Source organism: Octopus sinensis, linkage group LG20 (genome assembly GCF_006345805.1).
Source record: "Octopus sinensis linkage group LG20, ASM634580v1, whole genome shotgun sequence".
In the NCBI taxonomy this organism is placed as follows: domain Eukaryota; kingdom Metazoa; phylum Mollusca; class Cephalopoda; order Octopoda; family Octopodidae; genus Octopus; species Octopus sinensis.
In genome coordinates this window covers 21,790,304-21,804,476 of record NC_043016.1, presented here as the reverse complement: position 1 = coordinate 21,804,476, position 14,173 = coordinate 21,790,304, and the positions used below count along the sequence as shown (strand labels likewise).

The following is a 14,173-nucleotide window of genomic DNA, read 5'->3' as shown; positions in this document are numbered from 1 at the left end:
TACTGCATTTCACTTTATGTCATCTAGGGTTACCAGTAATTCGCGTATCACATTCCACATTACATTTTTTATTCCTCCTTCTGCTCTTAAAGCTGCGATTACCGTATCTTTGAATGGCTAGCAGTGCTTCAGTCTCAGTCTGGACAAACCATCTGCATGCCATAGCTTTTTAGACGATAAATATTCCCTTTCGTAGTCAAAATTCAATAGTGTAGAGCCCCATTGCTGTAGTCTATTTGCTGTGTGTGTTGGTATTCCTTTTTTAGAACCGTATATTGAAGTTGTGGGCAATGATCTATTTGTGAACAGAAACTTCTTCCATGAATAAATCTATGGCATTTTCGGATCTAGTTTTTTTCATTCGCAAAATATGCATTTTTTAAAAGAGAGTAAAAAAAATATGAAAATCGGCTATAATAATGTAGCCTTCCAGTCTCATTGCTTTGAAGGTATGATGTTGTGGAGAAAACAATTGGAGAAAAAAGTTATAGAGGTTTAATAAGCGAAAAAATTGGGTATTTTTAGCCAATAGCGAGACAGAAATTTTCTGTGTTTAGTGGGGCGGGGTCAATTTTAAGATTATACCCTGTAAAATTTATAGTTTAGTGTCTGATATGTCCATTGTAAATTTCTAAATGAATAGAAATACCTAATTTCATTGTAGGTTTCTAAATAAACAGAAATACCTAATAAAATCAACATCTTGAAAGAAGCCCGTCGTATATATGTACATATATATGTATGTGTGTATATGTTTGTGTGTTTGTCCTTGTCCCCCCAACATTGCTTGACAACCGATGCTGGTGTGTTTACTTCGGCAAAAGAAACTGATAGAATAAGTACTAGGCTTACAAAGAATAAGTCCTGGGGTCGATTTGCTTGACTAAAGGCGGTGCTTCAGTATGGCCACAGTCAAATGACTGAAACAAGTAAAAGAGTAATATATATTTCTGTATGTGTTTACTTTATGTGTATTTCAGTATTATTGTAAACCTGTCATGTATTTGTGTACATCATTAATATAAGTGCATGTGTGTGTGTGTGTGTGTGTGCATGCGCATGTGATTGTGCGTGTATGCATGTGTGTGTGAGAAAAGGAGGCGTCTGTCTCGAAAACCCCAAAGTTGAGTAACGTTTTCATAGTGTAGAAAAGGAACGAAACCAGTATGCTCCACTGGATGTGTGATGTCAGCGTGCATACTTGACAGAGTGTAAGTGCCTTGAGAGATAAGTTGGACCTAAGAAGCATCAGATGTTGTGTGCAAGAGAGACGACTGCATTGGTATGGTCATGTGGTGTGAATGGTTGAGGATAGCTGTGTGAAAAAGTGTTACACCCTAGCAGACGAGGGAAACTGTGGAAAAGGTAGACCCAGGAAGACTTGGGATGAGGTGGTGAAGCATGACCTTCAAACATGAGGCCTCACCAAGGCAATGACTAGTGACCGAGACCTTTGGAAATATGCTGTGCTTGAGAAGACCTGGCAAGCCAAGTGAGACCATAACCCATGGCCTATGCCAGTGATGTAACCAGCCCACTTTGGTATACCTTTCTTGCAATGGATGGCTTGACAGGAGCTGGCAGGCTCTGATTGTCTGTTTTGGCATGGTTTCTATGGCTGGATGCCCTTCCTAACACCAACCACTTTATACTGGGTGCTTTTTATGTGACACCAGCACTGGCACTTTATATAAGATACCAGCATGGGTGCTTTTTAAGTGGCACCAGTATAGATGCTTTTTACATGACACAAGCACAGATGCTTTTATATGGTACCAGCACCTGCAAGCTCACAAGACAAAGACCTCTCAGCTGAGAGAAATGGAACCAAGAGATTAGAAAAGAACAGAAGTAGCCCTCTTACTGGAGGGGATATTTGGCTTCCTCAGTGGGACAAGGAAGAAGAGGAAGTTAGGAGAGAGTTAAAGAAAGATAGAGGGATAGGTGGAGAGAGAGAGAGAGAGAGAATCTGCATGCAGGGAACAGTTGGTGTAGTATAAGTAGTACAAAAGGGATAGAAGGGTATGTTCCATAAGAGTATGAGAGGAGATGTTTAGAGCCAGCAGAGCAAGTGATGTTGAAAGAAAGTGAAATGGCTATAGAGATAGTAAGTGATGATGAGAAGAATTGGAATTGGCTGGGGTGGTGATATGGTAGGTATATAAATACAGAGAGAGTGTGTGGATAGGTACATGAGGAAAAGCAGCAGGTCCTGCAGTAGGTGATGAGGGTGTGGGGGAGTTTGACAGAGAACAGAATTGTGTGTGTGTGTGTGCACGCGCATGAGTTGGGGACTGGCTATAAAGAACATGCCAGTATGGATGGATGGCCAAGATTTTACTTAACTTGACAATTCTTCTTGGGAGCAACAAATCGCCAAAAGTCTCAGACACTTGTCATCTTAGGATTGTACTGCAACACAAAGAAAACAGAGCTGCAACTATTCAACCACAAAATGCCTGTGTCAGTGAAAGTGAGAGATAGCAAGTCACTCAAGGTAGTCAAAAATTTCAAATACCTTGGTGCTGAAAAAGACATCATAGCAAGGAAAGCTCTTGCCTGGCGCACATGCCATAAATTGAGAAAGGTATGGATTTCAAAGTTAACAAAGAAATTGAAAGTGAGGTTGTTTCTGGCCACAGTGGAATCTGTTCTTCTATACGGGGCTGAAACTTGGATGCTCATGAAAGCATTAAGAAGCAGTTGGATGGTTCTTATACAAGGATGCTTAGAATGGCACTCAATGTCTCCTGGAAGAGTCATACAATAAATGCCAACTTATACCAGGGACTACCAAAAGTAATATTGAAGATACAGCATAGAAGAATGAGGCTAGCTGGACACTGCATCAGACACACTGATGAAATTGCTAACAAGCTAGTGCTCTGGCAACCAACGGAAAGAAGAACCAGGAGACAAGGAGGAAGATGACCTATTTTGACAACCTGCTGGAGGTTACTGGTATGGAAGGGGTATAGGAGCTGAGGACCATTATGAAAGATCAAGGTGAATGGGGAAAACATGTGGAAACAGTCTTGGGGCATTCTGTGGGATGACCTAGATAGACAGGTAGATTGTCATCCTCTCAGGGAGGTTCAATAGCTGAAGGTCCTTTCTCATTACTCTGTCTCACATCTTCCTAGGTCCACTTCTTCCAGTTGATGTGTGCAAGAAAAACAATTATGCTTGTATGGACGTGATGCATATGGATGAGAACAGCTGTATAAAGAAGAAGTGATCACTTAATGTGGATGGAATTTGTGGAAGAGGGAAACCCAGAAACACATTGGATGTAGTGGTAAAGGCTGATCACAGGATCTTAAACTTTATGAAGGAGACAACAAGTGATTGAGATGACTGCACTTTTTGAGAAGTCCCTATCACCACCACCAATTCAGCAAACCTTAGTTCTGGAAGAGCAGTGTGTGTGTGTGTGTGTAACTATATATATCTTATGAACTTCATTAGATTACAACTGTTTCTGTTATAAGATGCAGTGGACTGGCTCCAATGAAACTATAAGGTATTACCCAGATACTCAACTATGAGTCCACTATAGCAGAAACAGCCGAAAGCTAATGTAACTCATAAGATAACTGTTTGTTCCTTTGGCATCTCTCTTTCTTAGTACCACTCTATACTCAGCTAACACTTTGTTCTGAAACATATGTATATTGGGTTCTACACCAGGTCTTGCAATGTCTTGCAATGCCTAAGTGGTATATATGCACAATTGGGCCCTTTGCACAAATTCTTCCCAAAACACACCCACCATTCTTCATCTCTGTGACAGCAGTTTTTCCTTGATGCCACATACTTTTCTCATTACCCAGAACCATTTCACTTGATATCCATCCCTCATCCTTAAAATTGTCCTCTCCACCCAGACTATAGTCATCACCATTAACATTGTGTTCCTCTAGTCACCACCATTAAAATTGTCTTCCAACTGCCTCTCCTGTAGTGGCTATCACTGGTAATATTATTGTTATTATTTTTAATATTATTAATTTCTATTATTAATAGTAGTGGTATTGTTATAATTAATTTCTTATTATTATTTTCTTCTCGTTATAATGGTTGCAGTGATTGTTGCAATTGTTTTTACTACCATCCTTCCTTTTTTCTTTGTTAGTTTCTTTATTTTACCACTAGATATTTCAGATTCTACACCAGAATTACAATAATTTTGTCCGTTGTAATTTGAGACTGGAGTGGGATCACTTGTTACTATCCACATCATTCTTCGGTCCTTCCAACTATTTATTTTCACTTTCTCTTTCTTCTTGACCTCCTCCTCCTCTTTCTCTCATCTCCTTCCTCTTCTACTGCTTCTTCATTCCCTAACCATACTTTTATTTACTTTGGCACTGACACTGTACTTGCCCTGTCGATCTTTGCACAGTCTATTTACATTTTCATCTTTATTTACTTTGTTTCTTCCCAATATAAGCAAAAACACAATGATAGAGGCACAATGTAAGAGCCTACCTTTGATGCAAGACTGAAGCAAAGTCACTCTAATGTTTAAAACTACAAATATGTAAATTTTCACTCGGAGCTTTTGCATGAACTGGTGTTGAAAGGAAAGTTGGTACAGAAACAATTGTAACTGATCATTAAAGACGTTAAAGTCTTTCTTTATCTTCTTATTTGCGTTATATATATATATATATATATATATATATATATATATATATATATATATATTCTTGTATTCAATGAAGTATTAACTTATGTTCAAAGCTAAATTGTTGATTTAGATTCTATAATTAAATTGTTTATAAATTATCTCAAGTAAGAAGAGTATGATCCCTTCGCTTATAAATGAATATATTGTAGGGGAATAAGGAATCTTCAGTATCAGCATTTACTCGGTAACAGAGGGTGCAAGCGCACCCTACTAAAATTGGGGATGAGGGCAATGAATAACACTGAACATTCTCTTGAAAAACTTCATCACCAAAACAAATTTTTGGACTGATTTGAAATATTACTTTTCCATCAATGGATTTATTTGATTTCGATTGATGTACAGATATAATAATTATAATTATAATTATTATTATTAAACCTGTATTTGTTTTGATATCAAGATTGAAAAATCCGACTTTGTAAAAGAATGTCGAACCCGGGTTTACACCCGCTAAGCAAATTTCATTTATAAGAATGAATGTCAGCCAACCATGTTTGAATGTTGATATTTTAAAAACAAAAGAATTAATGTGAAGTGAGCTCTAAAGAGTAACACATTGAAGAAGTATCATAACTAAATGTAGATGATAGCTTTACTGGTAAATCAGTAAAAGCATTTGTTGAGGTATTTTATTTGCACAGAAGGTGTGGCATGAACATTTTTTTTAATAAAGCCTACTCGTCAGTAGCAAGAGCTCACAGACAAATGAAATTAATTTCTTTTCAAACTGATATTTATAGTGTTACCAAAACGTTTTGAAACTAGTCTCCAATAGCTGCTGAACCTATCATACACTATCGCTCCTATACTTTCTTTCAGTGGTAGGGTTTCTATCAATTAAATAGAATGTTTGACTTTTAATGTTGAAAAATAAACTTCCTGACAACGAGCAATTGAAAAATGCTTCTCTTGAAACTTAAATGTCTACTTATAATCAACTCATAAATTTCGCACTTCGACCCAATTTCATATCTAAACTGCTTCCTATTCAATCCTACTGCAAACCGAACAAAACTTAAATGATGACCACAATTTCCATTTGTATTCCACTTAGAAAAAAGAATTCTTAGGAATCACTTTTAACTAATAATAACCATTCTAACTCCACTCAAGTTTCTGCCGTTTTTATTATTTCCACGTATACTATTTCCTACGTGTTACGAAATAATAAAACAAAAATCGCATGGCAAGCTTTATTCACAGACGGTTATTGGACGTAAAGTTCAAGAATTCATTCCTAAGTTAAACTATTATTGTTGTTTTCGGAAAAGATAGTATTGAATTCAAAATACCTCAGCTTTACTACCGCGTCAGTATCTCTCTATTATGCCATAGGGAACCGACATTTACATGAATTATTGATAAGTGTCTTTCAAAATTTTGATGTTATTAAGGGAAAACAAATACAGAAAAATAACGGACAGACTTCATAAATCCGCTTCACGACTTTTTCACGGTTTCGAGTAAGTGTCCTGTATCCATAGCTTCAGGTTGACCAAAATATCATTAGTATAACTTGCTAGAAACTTTAAGTCCGACGGAGGGTCCGTTTCCATTCTTTGGTAAATAAACAATCTACCGAGTGTAGACAACAACTGACCCCTTGAACACCTTTACAAGCATTCGAATTACATCTTCGATCTGAGGATAAATCTTTATTTCAAAGACCTAGGTTTTCTCTTTTTTTCCTTTATTTTTTTTTTTTTTTTTGTATTTCAAATAGCCATTCTGATTATATATTTCGTCGTTTGGTTTTAAATAGAGCAGAATTGCCATTAAATAAGTATTATGTAATATGAAACATTGTAAGCAATAGCAACGGGTTTCTGAAATGAAATATTAATCATCTAAGTAAAGGGAGGAATGTCACAAATCGATAATTATAATTGCAATATAAATGAAGAAATACTTGGCCTTCCTAAAAAATGGAAAGGCAAATTGGTGTCGGGAGATTAAACCTATGAGGAATACGTTCTTAAACCCTAAGTTCTGAAATATTAAATAAAACAGTTTCAAATCGTTTTATTGCGAATTAAAAAACCCGTTTCCATGATCTATTGTGGATCTAAATTATGAAGATATGCTGTGAGAAAAACAGCAAAAACATGTGTCTGATGGGTTTAAATAATCGAAAGCTTCAAGAAGGTACAAGAAAGAAGCAACTTTACGAACCAATATTAAGGCCTGCGTTAATCCTATAACATTCTCCTTACAATCATAACACGCTATGTTTGCCAACTTCCCGGAACACTTTACGCAGTTCGGCCTCAATCGTTACCTCTCGCCATGGACACAACGTCTGTGTGTGTGTGTGTATATATATATATATATATAATATATATATATATATATATATATATATATATATATAATATATGTGGTGTGTGTGTGTGTGTGTGTGTGTGAGTATTACGAGGGGTATATAAATATTAATCGAAATGTAGTATATATATCCATTACGGCCGATCTTATTCATAATATATGTGTGTGTATACATACGTATATATATAAATGTATACATATAATAAAATATATATATATATATATATATATATATATATATATATATATACACACAAGGGCTATATATGTATATCTATGTATATACAAAGGCTTTATATGTGTGTGTGTATATATATATATATACGGAAATGTACTTGCATAGCAAGTGACTTGATCTGAGATAGAGTGCTGCAACAAAAACAATTATATATATTAATCGAAGTGCACAGTACTATATATCCATTGCGGCCGATCTTATTCATACTATATATGTATATATAAATATTTGTGCATGTATATGTATGTATGTATGTATGTATGTATGTATGTATGTATGTATATATGTATATATATATATATATATATATGTATATATGTATGTATGTATGTATGTATATATATGTATATATATATGTATATTATATATATATATATATATATATATATATGTATATGTATATATATATATATAGATAGATAGATAGATAGATAGATAGATAGATAGATAGATAGATAGATAGATAGATAGATAGATAGATAGATAGATAGACAGATAGATAGATAGATAGATAGATAGATAGATATTGGTGGAAAAGGACAATACATACATACGTACGTACGTACATACATAAATCGAAGTGTACAGTATTATATATCCATTACGGTCGATGTTATTCATAATATCATAATATATATGTATATAACTATTTGTGCATATGTATATACACACACTCGCACTAAACACACCCATAAATTCATCTACAGATGCTCATATCAAATAACGGCGTAGCTTTTTCTTTTCCAACTATGTAAGATCAACGAATATAACATGCATAATGCTTAATATATTACATCATTTCACACACACACACATTATTTAGTACAAAGAGGAAATGTGCCCGTTGTTTCGCATATTCTCAGACTGGTATAATCTATACGGTTAATGTTTAGCTAAAATATTTGCATATTGCTAATTGTTGATAATTGCAGAGAAAACATGCAAAAAAGAGGTGCTCAATGAGCTAGAGTCCAAGTGAATTAATGAACGAAATATTTAGTAGAGGAATGACTGACGCATCAAGTAGGCTTGAACATTTGCAGTACATGGCTAGCAAGTTTAAAGAAACTATGATAGTTGTGTAAGGAAAGAGATTTGGAGAAATGATACAACACGTCGTTGGGTTTGTGTTAATAGTTAGTGATTGAATGTTTGCTAATCAAACTGTTGTGCGTAGCAGCTGCTACGTCTCTGATATGTGATCGGTACTTATGGATCAGAAAGTGATCAGCAATGGAACGTTCAAAGCTATGTAAAGTCTGAGGTTACTTTGTGAAATCAGAAGTTATGAAGCTATCAGTTGTGAAGGTTTTAGTCCAAAGCTACAAGTTCTTAGAAGAGTGTTGCAGCTTGTTTTTGTTTTGTTTTTTTTAATATGCATGGCAAATATTTCTCGAACCCATTTATATATATATATATATATATATCATCGGTAAAATATAAATCCGAAAAAGAAGCACACTCTAAGTTATAGAGCAGTATATTATATAAATAAAGTTAGATAAGACAAGTTTATGGGATTACCTTTGGTTTCACGTCCATAAAGCGCTTAGATCCCAAACCTGTTGGCTTATGGCCTCTCTAGGAAAGTGTTTTATGGACGTGAAACTTAGGGTAATCCCATAAACCGGACTTATCTAACTTTATTTATTTAGATAGATAGATAGATAGATAGATAGACATATATACGCGAGTCGCTTATGTATAAATGCACACGCGTACACAGCATCAATTTCTATACCGGATTTACTCGTATATAAATCTCATCTCAGTTTTTTCAGTTAAAATCAAATATACAACAGTAAGACTTATACATTAGTAAATACGGTGTGTGGGCGGGTAAAGAGAGAGAGAGGCAGTTACGAGTATAACAAATTAAATATAACAGCATGAATTTGATATACAAATATATGTATACATGCAAACAGAAGGAAAGACTGAAAACATTCAGACGATGAATGTTCAAGTTTAACATATATCTATATTGTTGGATCAAACTAGAGTACAAACGACAGAGAAAATAAAAGGGAAGAGGTTATAAGTCCAACAGCTGTTTCTGGGGGCGCAGAGATCCATTATAATATTGGTAGATGTAGCTCACCATAATATGCAGGCCATAATGAAAGCAAATAAACATTAGATAATTGAGACTCAAAAAAAAAATTTTATATTTGTTTATCAGCATAATTGCCATCATATCTACTCACCTTGATTTGTCTAAAAGACTTTGGAGACTTTCTTCAAATCATTTGAGCGCTACTAAGTTTTCTATACCGAGAGAATCTCTGGTTGTCATCTGTTGACCATGTGTGTGTGTGTGTGTGTGCATATATATATATATAATATATATATCATCGGTAAAATATAAATCCGAAAAAGAAGCACACTCTAAGTTATAGAGCAGTATATTATATAAATAAAGTTAGATAAGACAAGTTTATGGGATTACCTTTGGTTTCACGTCCATAAAGCGCTTAGATCCCAACCTGTTGGCTTATGGCCTCTCTAGGAAAGTGTTTTATGGACGTGAAACTTAGGGTAATCCCATAAACCGGACTTATCTAACTTTATTTATTTAGATAGATAGATAGATAGATAGATAGACATATATACGCGAGTCGCTTATGTATAAATGCACACGCGTACACAGCATCAATTTCTATACGGATTTACTCGTATATAAATCTCATCTCAGTTTTTTCAGTTAAAATCAAATATACAACAGTAAGACTTATACATTAGTAAATACGGTGTGTGGGCGGGTAAAGAGAGAGAGAGGCAGTTACGAGTATAAACAAATTAAATATAACAGCATGAATTTGATATACAATATATGTATACATGCAAACAGAAGGAAAGACTGAAAACATTCAGACGATGAATGTTCAAGTTTAACAATATATCTATATTGTTGGATCAAACTAGAGTACAAACGACAGAGAAAATTAAAAGGGAAGAGGTTATAAGTCCAACAGCTGTTTCTGGGGGCGCAGAGATCCATTATAATATTGGTAGATGTAGCTCACCATAATATGCAGGCCATAATGAAAGCAAATAAACATTAGATAAATTGAGACTCAAAAAAAAAATTTTATATTTGTTTATCAGCATAATTGCCATCATATCTACTCACCTTGATTTGTCTAAAAGACTTTGGAGACTTTCTTCAAATCATTTGAGCGCTACTAAGTTTTCTATACCGAGAGAATCTCTGGTTGTCATCTGTTGACCATGTGTGTGTGTGTGTGTGTGCATATATATATATATATATATATATATATAATAATAAATATTAGGGAATAAATCCAAATTTACAGGGAAAAAATCAGATTTAGGATTAAATCCAATTTTATAGTAAAATATTATATAATATTAATTTGAGACAAAACCACTATTTCGCAAAACAAACAAGGAAAGACTTAATCAATACATAAAAATTTTTAATATAAAGTAAATAAACCGCCACTACAATTGTTTCATGTCTTCAAATGACAGTCAGGTGGATTTCCGATCTTCTAATCCATAAATTAAAACTGATTAGAAGATCGGAAATCCACCTGACGAATGTCATTTGAAGACATGAAACAATTGTAGTGGCGGTTTATTTACTTTATATTAAAATTTTTATGTATTGATTAAGTCTTTCCTTGTTTGTTTTGCAAAATAGTGGTTTTGTCTTGAATTAATATTATATATATATATATACCGGAGTAAACACATAAATGTGAAACAAGGTGGAAAAAAAGAGTACTCAAATACCAGTGTAACAGGTTTTGTTGAATTTTCTGCTGCTTTAAATAAAGCGTATTACTCTACCACTGGTATTTGAGTACTCTTTTTTTCCACCTTGTTTCACATTTATATGTTTACTCCAGTATATATATATAATATATATATATATATAATATATATATATGTGTGTGTGTATATATACTCTCACTCAACATCAAGTCTTGTGTGGGAAGGATACTCTTCAGGTTAATAGGCAAACATTTCACGTAGACACACAGATACAGACGTTTATTCAACAGGTACAAACTAAGGGTCTCTTTTAGTTGTGCATCCAACATGAAGAGTATATTAGCAAACACCCATAAAATATGAGAAGAGGCAGTTTGCTCTTGCAGGGTGTATAATGACTGTCCAGTGGAAGGCCAATGCAAGGCTGATGGAACAGCAACAGATCATCCAACAATATTGACAGCATCGGAGGCAGTGACAGTGGCAGAAACACCAGCACTGTCGCCAATGACCCCAGTACCAGGTCTACAGCCAGAGAAGATGACCATACCAACAGCAGCAGCACCAGCAAGTGGAGGCGCAATGGCTCAGTGGTTAGGGCAGTGGACTCGCGATCGGAGGATCGTGGTTTCGATTTCCAGACCGGGCGTTATGTGTGTTTATTGAGCAAAAACACCTAAAGCTCCAGAAGCCTCCAGCAGGGGGGGGAAACCCCTGTTGTACTCTTTCGCCCCAACTTTCTCTTACTCTTTCTTCCTGTTTCTTGTCCCTGACTTCCTATGCAACCGCTGAGCCTGGATGCATATTCATCCATTCGTCGATGCTCTCGGTGTCGAGGTTTGACCTGCTTTCTTTTCTGCAGGTCTTACGAATAGCAAAGGACCATGTTTCGAACTTCTCCCATCTTGCAAGCTTTGGGACAAAGACCGTTCGCTCAACAGCAACGGCAACAGCAGCACCAGCAAGGCTACTGACCTCACACCCAACATTACCAATGATGGCACCCACATCATCACCAATGATAATAGCACCAACCCTACAACCAGGGACAACCATCACAATGACAACAACCACAGCAACAGCAGCCATAGCAGCATCACAAGACCCATCATGATGATAACAGCACTGACAGCAGCCCCAACAGCACCAGTGACAACAACAACATCCTCAGGCCTGGAGTTAACCAAAGATACACCAGTAATGTGAACACAACCAACACCCAAGCCTGGAAATATATTAGGTCAACTGGGATGGCATTCAAGCTATGCTTGAACAATGACAGGTCTTCCTTCAGAGTCCTGGAAAGACAATATGTCACATCCCTGGCCAGCTATGGGTGGCACCCCAAAAATGAAGGGACCCCATATGATGTCAAGTCGAGACCTTACATCAATGGGAATGTATGGTGCAAGCTTTGCATAGCCAAGTGAGCTAAACCTGAGTCACTGAATATTCACCAAAAAGTTTTCACACCATGTATACATTTTCAGTGCTACTTGCTGGAAACATGTGATTCCCCATTTGTTGATTAAACAAAGAAAAAGCAGCCCGTGGGATAAATCCTTTGTTCCCTTCTTCCAGCCCACAAATAGCTTGTCTAGGGGAGATAACGCATCTTCACTGACACGACTATTTATTCTTTGATGACCAATGACCATAACAAATTTTTGCCTCCCAGAGGTGAAAAGTTAAATTTATCTTCGGACCAGAGCCTGATGAGTCATCCACAAGGATACAGCCTTCATGGATGTGAAACCATTGGTCACTCTATGACCAGACGTTAACTTTATTACTTATATGTGTATATATATATATATATATAATATATATATATATATTATATATATATATATATATATATATATAATATATATATGTGTGTGTGTGTGTGGTTAATTCCGAAATCGATTCAATGTTGAGATAACGAAATTTAAACATTCCAATGGTTAGTTGCCCGAATTTCAGTTCAATTTTCTGTAGCAAGCAGATTAAATGTGGAATATCAGTATATTGGCTTTAGAATAATCTTCTTTAGCCCTTGCTTATAAGATATATATATAATGGAGAAATTGTACAAAATATATAAATGGATGATGAGTAAAGCAACAGCACAGTTTCAATTACCTGTTGTTATCCTTAGACTTACTGCCGGGACTTCATAGTGGTGGTTGGATTAATAATATTAATACTGTTACTATAGAATATGTGTGAGTATTTCTCAGCATATGAAACTGTTAGTAGCACTTAAAAACATGTATTATGCCCTTTAAATAAATAATATTTATCTCCCATCATATGAAGTTCTTTTTTGTTCAATTTTCTATCACAAAACAGTACATTATATATGTATATATATCTACACACACACACATGTATATATATATATATGCATACACACATACACATGCACACACACACATGCACATGCATACATACATATACACACATACCTTTATGCATACATGCATATACATATACACAATCACACATACATACATAAGTTCATACATATAGTTGCATATAACTATTTTGACAACAAAAAGTGAAAACATCATCATCATCATCTTCATTTAACGTCCGCTTTCCATGCTAGCATGGGTTGGACGATTTGACTGAGGACTGGCTAACCAGGCTCCAATCTAATCTGGCAGAGTTTCTACAGCTGGATGCCCTTCCTATTGCCAACCACTGTGAGAGTGTAGTGGGTGCTTTTACATGCCACCGGCATGAGGGCCAGTCAGGCAGTACTGGTAACGGCCACACTCAAATGGTGCTTTTTATGTGCCACCTGCACAGGAGCCAGTCCAACGGCACTGGCAACGACCTCGCTTGAATGTTTTTTCACATGCCACCAGCAAAAGTGCCAGTAAGGCAACACAGGTAACAATCATGCTCGAATGGTACTTTTTACGTGCCACCAGCACGGAGACCAGCTTGTTGCTCTGGCAATGATCACGCACGTATGGTACTCTTAGCTCTCCACTACCACTGATGCCTGTCATCAAATTTGATTTCGATTTCGATTTCATTTGCCTCAACAGGTCTTTGCAAGCAGAGTTTAGTGTCCAATGAAGGAAAGGTATGCATAAGTGGGCTGGTAACACCCCTGGCATAGGCCACAAGGTTATGATCTCACTTGAGCTTGCCGAGTCTTCTCAAGCACAGCATATTTCCAA

At 35.8% G+C, this 14,173-nt stretch overlaps 1 long non-coding RNA gene across 1 annotated transcript in view; it reads right to left on the bottom strand.

Annotated features, from left to right (window-relative positions):
• LOC118767249 overlaps positions 1–6,992 on the bottom strand; it is a 31,792-nt gene extending 24,800 nt beyond the window's left edge. The window contains exon 1 of the long non-coding RNA XR_005003151.1: positions 6,869–6,992. This is a non-coding gene — a long non-coding RNA (uncharacterized LOC118767249). The remainder of the gene's footprint in view (positions 1–6,868) is intronic.
• Positions 6,993–14,173: the final 7,181 nt, after the last annotated feature.